At 39.3% G+C, this 8427-nt stretch overlaps 1 non-coding gene across 1 annotated transcript; it reads left to right on the forward strand.

Annotated features, from left to right (window-relative positions):
- Positions 1–899: 899 nt before the first annotated feature.
- LOC115870263 lies at positions 900–1061 on the forward strand. Its single transcript, XR_004046630.1, has one exon. It is a non-coding gene; the product is annotated as a U1 spliceosomal RNA (small nuclear RNA).
- Positions 1062–8427: the final 7366 nt, after the last annotated feature.

An 8427-nucleotide genomic window follows, 5' to 3' on the forward strand; every position in this document is an offset into this window, starting at 1 on the left:
TGAGTTGTAATCAATAATGAAGGCTGCAGGCTTTAATGTTAGCAGTAAGTGCTTCAATTTATTTTCCCTTTCAGCCAGGAAAGTTATGATAGCTGCATGTAGCGATTGTTAATGAGACTTTGTCCAATCCTGATGGAATCTTCTCCTTCTTATAGTACAGTTTCTCAAGTTATCTGTTCAGCATACAAATCCAATAAATATGGTGAAAGGATATATACTTGTTTCACGTATCTTTCCCACTTTTAACCCATGCAGTCAGTATCCCCTTCTTTCATTAGAATGACTGCCTTTTGATTCCTGTGCAGATTCCACAGGAACACAGTTAAGTGTTCTGGAATTCTCATTCTGTGCAATGCTACCCTTGTTTGTTATGATCCACACAGTCACATACATTGGCATAGTCAATGAAACACAAGCAAACATCTTTCTGATAATCTGTACTTTCAGCCAAGAATCATCTGACATCAGCAATGATATCTCTGGTTCCATGTCCTCTCCTCAACGCAGCTTGAATTTCTCAAAGCTCCCTGTCAAATATACTGCCTTTCCCTTGACCCCAGTTTACAAAGGCACAATCTAAAATTTATGTGGATCCATTTATAACTTGATTCCCAAGAGAAGGAGAGGAAACGGGTTGAAAATTGGAAAGCAGGAGGAGGAATGATGGGAGAGAAATGAGGAGCTCATTCAGATTCTCATAAACAAGCCGATTATCAAGAAACATCAACCTGCATTTTTTCCTTTACAAAAGTCCCTACAGAAACCCAGAAACTGAATGTTACGAAAAAGAGATACAGTAACTCTTCATGACCTCAGTCCTCTCATCACTGAATCTACAGGCATCGTGTTTGGTTTGGAGATAAGGGAGAATGGGAGATGTATAATGAATTTTAAAAGTTATACTTACCTGGGAGGGGAGATACCATGATCACAAAGGTGGTCTTCCCGGCGTGAGGCTCATCCATTGCACTGCGGGTGTGCTGACTCCTGCGATTTCCCCAAATGTGGGAAACTCGACTGCGATTTGTGGTAGTGGGGGACTGCGTTCACGTTCTCCCCTGGAAAAAAAAAGTTATAGGAAATTTTTAGCAAAACATCTTTACTGCCACCTGTTATCGCCATATTCTCACAAGCTCATCATCATCTCTTTCCTTGTATTTTATTATGTTACAAGAAAGGAAGATGGAAAATTGCAGAGCAATAATTAACATTTCATAAACACCTTTTAATGTCAATTGAAGCACCTATTAGCATAATGTAATAAGTACAGGCAGAATGCTCTGTAGAACCAAGATGATAAGACTTCTCACATACTTTGGTCAGGTTTTAAGAAGGGACCATTTGCTGGAAAATGACGTCATGCTTGGGAAGTACAGTCCAGTCCAGTTGGGGGGAGGAAGTCCCTCAACAAGACGGATTAACTAAATCTCTCAAACTATAAACATGTTTTAATTTTCAAGCATGCTCTTAAGAAAAAGTCCGTGTTTATATAACCTCAAGGGTTATTTCTCTTAGTTCTAATTCATTAGTGTGATTTGTAGTGAGCAGAAGCTACTGAAAAGAATTCACACAAACTTTCTGTACCAGTAACATGGAAACATGGATCCAGTTTCCATTAGATGACTCTCCTACCACCAGGGCACAAAGCAACCCATAGGACTCACAAATTAACCTCCATGCATCCTGTGTCTTCCTGCATTTCTCTTCTATAACAACCATGTCCAAATAACATCAAGGATTCTTCTACACTTCTTTTGGTTCAGGCAAATGTTCATGTGCAAATACACAAAAGTCCATTGTGTTTTTGATTAAAGCTTCTAATTTGGGTGAGGCAAGCACTCCATGTGGATAGTGCTGAACACATCCCTGTTGTTCCAACCACCCTTTTTGAATGTGTGTTAATTTACCCAGAACTTGTCTCCCAGTAAAGATAACCGCGTATGTACCTGCAATACCTCACAACTCGGGGGATATGAAAACAAAGAGTTTACGATCGTCACATGCATTCTGGTGAGAATACAACAGAAGATACTAATTAAGGCAAACAAAGCCTCCATCGTGGAGCAGCTGCAGTAATTTGCTGTGCTTTCCTGGCATTTTGGGACGCTGCCCACATTATCCCTGACACATTTCCCAGCAGAGAGAGATGTCATTCGTTTCATTTTTTTCTTCCCATAAATTCATCCACATGAGGTTGAAGCAGCAGTCTGTAAACATAAGGTTGAAATACTCAATTTCAGAAAATATCATTGAAAAACTGGACTTTAACTGATTTGGGAAACAACTTGTTTGAATGATTTTTTTCATTAGAGTCACGATGTGCTTAGTGACAACCTTCCCTTTCCTTTGATGAGGATGCTGAGAAATAGTCTTTTACTTGCTTCAAAGCGGCACTGACGTCTGTAATCTTGGTTGTAACAAATGGGAAAGGAAAGGAGAAGACTGGGGAAAGAGAACTAAAGCTTCCAGCTGAACAGAAATCACATGTTCACCATACAGTTCGTTCTGAAAGAAATAAATCCGCCTAGTCAAAATTCATCAGGGCACAGAACCACACTCTTGTGAGATGGAGTTGAGATGGGGACCTGAGAGCCCCAGATGCCAAAGCCCTTTTGGGCTCTTTCCTGTTATTATGAATTGAGCTCAAACTGGATAACTCTGTGTTTAGAGGACAGATTTGAATGAGTCTCAACCCCTCCCTTCATTCCTCCACCTCTGGGCATACAGAGCTTCCCGCTTCAGACATTACAAATTGAGTGTGCTTTATAACCATTGAGGTGAGCCTGTGTCTAAAGAGCTTTACTACATTCAGAGAATGATCTCATGCCATCCCCCATACAAGAAACTGTGCTCCTCGTGTGCAAGCTAACTCCCAATTAAAATGAGATGTTGTTAAACTAAATAAAATTATGTATAGCATACATAATTTTAAATAGTATTACATAATTTAAGACCGAAAGAGAGCTCAGGCTTGAGTGCACCCACCTCCCCTAAGTGGAAGGAAGTATAAGGGGGAAATAGGCCTGGCTGACCAGTCTTGCAGAGGCCGTGTGGAGAGAGAGAGAAGTATATGCTTCTCAAGAGATTTCACGAAATAGTCATTGACCCAGGCAATGTCTCTGTGACCTTTCACCCAAGGATAAAGAAGCTGGAGGACTAATACAGTATGTGATGGGGGAGGCTGGGTTCCAAAGATGAGCTAGATAAGACCTCCCAAAACAGGGAGTCAAGCAAAGGCAGCCTGAGATGCAATGCACACAGCAGATATGAGCCCAAGGAGAGAAGCCCACCTTAATAAATTGGTAGGTAATTATTACTGTCCATAAAATAAATACAAACGGAAGGGTTTTTGTGACCTATAGGCATAGTCACATGGGTATATCAGTGCTATCTGAAGGAGCTAGAGTGTGATAACAAATCACTATTTTTGAAAAGCAATTGCTTCAAATAAGCAACTTACAGTGTAAGGGAACACTTTGAACCGTAATTAATATAGCTAGTTTATACCCTACATTCATGAGTCAAACTAGTTAACATTTCCCCTTCAGATGTTCTCTTTGAAAGAAGTAAAAATACATGAAAATTAGAAACAGAACACATGTACCACGGGGGAGAATCAGGAAGTGTCACAAAATAAGCTCTCTGACACGTTTGGAGTGTGCATTCCATAGGCGCACTGGTGGTGTGGTGGTTCCCAGTTGGGCAGCTAACCACAATGTCAGGAGACCGACGGGCTTTCTACGCCTCTGAAGAGTTCATGTCCTCCATACATTATCCCAGTCACATTTCCCAGAATAGAGAGACTGCATTAGCTTCCTTATTTTTTTTCTCTCAGAAACCCGCAGAGTCAGTTCTACCCTGTTCTACAGGGTCCCTACGAGTCAACATCGACTCTGTGGCAGTGAGTTTGGGTGTGGGGGGGTTGGTTTATTGCTGACTCTCAACTTGCCTTTGGCTACTCCTGCTTGTGGAGATGAGCATGTTGAGCCCAGACAGAGTCCATGTGAAACCCTCTTCCTTTGCATGTGCCTTTGGAGAGTGTCCATATATCTCTTAGTATATTGATATGCATTTTTCTCACTGTAAAATCAATAGAATAAAATAAGTCATACAAAGATATAGATCGGAGAGTTATACACTAAATCCATCTAGTGGTTAGCTGTCAGAAGAAACCAGCCTCCAACAACCAAAGGGCCAGAAGGTGCAAATGAACGGTAATAATAAATAAAGATGATAGCAAAGTCATAGAGGATAGGAAAGATAGGCGAGAGAATTCAATACAGGAGTCAGACACATTTCATAGTAGCATGTTCACCTCAGCTTCTCTTGATGGAGCATGTGGAACTGGGAGAAGTGAGAGAGAACCTTTACTATCTTGGGCATTCAGCGGTACACCCATAAGACATGCAAATTCAGTAGTTACATGCATCACAAGGTGGGTGGTATCTACATTAAGTCCCTGAGCTCACAGGTGAGGAAACCTAATACCTGCGTTGGGGGAAGGTACAAGGCAGGTTGGGTGTCATGGCTGGAAGAGAAAGCAAAAGGATGTCTGCTTCTATAGTTAAAGCTGTGGCTACATAGCAATCAGCCATGTGCTTGTGAGAGGTAACACTATAATGGGAGAGTATAGTGGGGAACAATATTAATTATGAGAATGTGATTAGGACTTACAAGGGTGAAGTCCTCCCTCCATCCCAGAAACCCAGCCTGCCAGGCTTCTTAATATATGAGAATAAAGGAGTCATCTGTTTACAGTCTCTTCCCATTCTCTGCTCCCATAGTTGGCTTTCAAGATGAATAGTGCAAAGGATTTTCTTCTATTATTAAAAAAAAAAAAAGATGAGAATTGATAGTTTGATTAATGGGTATATGAGTAGTTTTTACAATATTCTTTGAAGTTTGATATATTTTTAATATCTCAAGATTAAAATAAAAAGGAATCACAATTCTATCCACTGAAGATAATTGTTATATGTATAAAAACATGAAGAAAATTAAATACACCCATAATTCTATCATTGAGAGACAAACACTGGAAATATATATTCATACAGTATTTTTGTAAGATTATCTTATAAAACTAAGCATTTTTGCCTAGTCCAAATCTTTTTTTTTTAGGAAATAATTAAATTTTCCCTTGTTATATTAAGTATTATTTGAAGGATGATGGTATAAGAAAACTTTCCATAAAGCAGCTGATCAAACATTGGTCATTTCCCTCCATCCCACTAGAACCTAATGTTCTCATTCCTCTATTGTCAATTTGTCAGCTGAAAACCTTCTATCAAGTTTACTTTGCATTTATTTGAATATTAGTTAGGTGGTATTTTTTTATATGTGTATGGCATTGAAATAATTTCCTGTACATTTGCAATGACCTAGTTACCTGATAAGTACCCTATATACTCAAATATCAGCCGAGGCACCTAATTTTACCACAAAAACTGCATTAAAAACATGCTGTAACACTCAGCTTATACTCAAGTATATATGGTATTCCTCGTTCTTTTTTTGTTTGTTTTGTTTTTAATTCCATGGTTCTGTTTATTTGGGGTATTTGAGATATGCCATTTCACAAATACAATGAAAACTTTTTTTTTTTAATTCTTTATTTTGGGGTGAGAATATACACACCAGCAAAATACACCATTTCAACCATATCTATGACCTTGGTTCTTTTCTTCTAGTTATGGAAGCATTCTTACTCTTTTGCTTTCCTGAGTTGTTCCTCCCTCAGCCTCCCGAGCTTTCTGTCTTTGGAGTGGCTGTGTAGTTAGGTTCCATAGAGCTAGCCCTTGAAAGCACACTGCTTGATGCGGACATCCTTTAATATTTAACTATTGTTTGGTTTGTTTGTTTAAATCATTTCTCTGGGGGCCCGTACATCTCTTATCACAAACTTATCCGCTCTTCTCCCACTTGCTCCTGATGGAACTGTCTTTCAAGTTGCCTTTGGCTTCTCCTAATTTCAGAAATACGCATGTTGAACCCAGTCAGATAACATGTGAGACGCTGACCCCTTGCATACAGTGATTAGTCCAAGAAGCAGGTCTTTGTGCCAACCAACACCAATCAGACACGCTCCATACAATTTAAATTTTAGATGTTGTGAGGTGGGAGGGAGTAGTGACAAATTTTCTCTCAGAGTTCATGAGCATTAATAATGTGAACAAGGAGAAAAAAGATGGTGTCTGACTATCAGAAAGAATAATGTTTGGGTCTGAAAGTTTTCTCTTCAAATAAGCAGCCATCTAAGTGAGGAGCTTGCCTGTGTGACCTGAGAATCACAGAAGTAACAAATTCCCAGTGTGACGGAGGCCAGAGTCTGAATCATGACCACCCTGTTTGCAGAAGGCAATGAATGATGGTAGAAGCCAAAATCCACGTGCAGGGTCCCTACATGGCTTGAGCCTCTGGAGAATCCCCTCTGACCAGAGTCCAGGAATGAGAATAGCCTTGTTAGAAAGCAGAGAGCAATGTAAAACTGGTTATGGCAGATATAGTTAGGATAAAGTGCAATAGCTTATGCTTTGACATCCCTTTTGACACATTTAAAAGTTGTTTCAGGTTTTTTATTTTGGGGGCTTTTTTAAGTGAAAAGAAAATACACGTGGATTAAGCCTCCTGTGACTCTCTTCTAGCCGTCGACCAGGGGTGTGAATCACTTCACTGTGGTCCAGAATGTATTGGAAAGAGGCTGACTGCAAATGCAATTAGGTTAAAATATAAAACCTTATCATTGGATCGCCCTTCTGACCCATTTTGAATTTGTTCTGGTTTTTATTTGGCTTGTTTTATTTTTGATTGAGGTTTTTCTCTGGTTGTTTTGTTGTTGTTGTTGTTGTTATGATTGTTGGTTTTTTGTGTGTGTTTTCTGCATATTAAATTCAGCATAAGTAAATCTAGAAGCAGTCATTGGATTACTGGTTTCTTGGGGTAGGGCAGGGGAGGCTGGGGGGAAATAGGGTGCTAATAAAAATGAATACAAGAAAGAATAAAATGTTCTAAAATTGATGGTGGTGATGATTGTACAACTCTTTTTAATATGATTAAACTCTTGAATTGTATGATATGTGATATATATACCAATAAAACAATTTTGAAAACATGAACCAGGATTGTTTATAGCCATCTTTCCTGGCTACATGGAGGAGCACATCTGCTTTAAGAGCAAAGGTGGTCAACACACAGAGCAAAGAAGAATGAAGAGCAAGAATGAGAGAATGAGGGGAAAGTGCTAAAAGCTTTTTAACTCCTTTATTTAAGCAATCTACCCTGAAATTTTCAAACATTTCTAAGATATCAATACAGGTAAAAGAGATACAGAGATACACAGCAAGAGGCAGAGATCATCAGTTCTTGTTCTTATGGTTACAATGGTGATATGGTGATATGGTTCTTATGGTGATATGGTTACAAAACGTGGTAGTTTTCCTTCCATGAAATCTGGCAGAAGAGATGATATTTAGGACCTTAAACTTATTACAACTTCTTGCACCCAATTTTGGACCAGAAATAACTAGTTAACAATCCACCATTTCTGCAGGTAGCATATAAGCAAGAATCAATGGGCTGAAGGAAGAAGTTCAAGCTGCACTGAATGCATGAGTCAAAAACAATGCTCCAAGATTTGAGGAAATACTCATTGAAATGTTTCCTAATGCTGACGAAGCACTGGGAGCATTCACTCATCTGTGCCAGGAAATTTGAACGTCAGCTACTTGGCCAGCTGACTAGAAGAAATCTCTATCTGTGCCCATTTCAAAGAAAGGTAACTCAAAAGAACGCTCAAACTATAGATCGGTATCATTGATATCCCACGCTAGCATAATTTCACTAAAGATCATCCAACAATGGTTACAGCAGCACCTTGACAGGGACTGCCAGAAGTTCAGGCCAGATTCCGAAGAGGACATAGAACAAGGGATATCATTACTAATGTCAGATGGGTCTTGGCTGAAAGTAAAGAATACCAGAAAGATGTTTACTTGTGTTTCATTGAGTACACAAAGGCATTTAACTGTGTGGACCATAACAAAATGTGGATAACTTTGAGGACAATGGGAATTCGAGAACATTTCATTGTGCTCACCCGGAACTTTTACATGAATCAAGATATATTTCTGGCAAAAGAACAAGGGGACACTGCATGGTTTAAAATCAGGAAAGGTGTGAGGCAGGGTTGTATCCTCTCACCACACTTGTTCAATCTGTATGCTGAGCAAATCATCAGAGAAATGGAATCATATGAAGAAGAGAGTGACATCAGGTTTGGAGGAAGGCTTACTAACAACCTACGGTATGCAAATGACACAACCTTGCTGGCTGAAAGTGAGGAGAAATGGAAACCCTTGCTAATGAAGATCATGGATTGCAGCCTCCAGTATGGATTAAAGTTTAATGTAAAGAAGACCAAAATCCTCA

The sequence above is a fragment of the Echinops telfairi genome, unplaced genomic scaffold (assembly GCF_000313985.2).
Source record: "Echinops telfairi isolate 266 unplaced genomic scaffold, ASM31398v2 ScPeMD7_443;HRSCAF=831, whole genome shotgun sequence".
Classification (NCBI taxonomy): domain Eukaryota; kingdom Metazoa; phylum Chordata; class Mammalia; order Afrosoricida; family Tenrecidae; genus Echinops; species Echinops telfairi.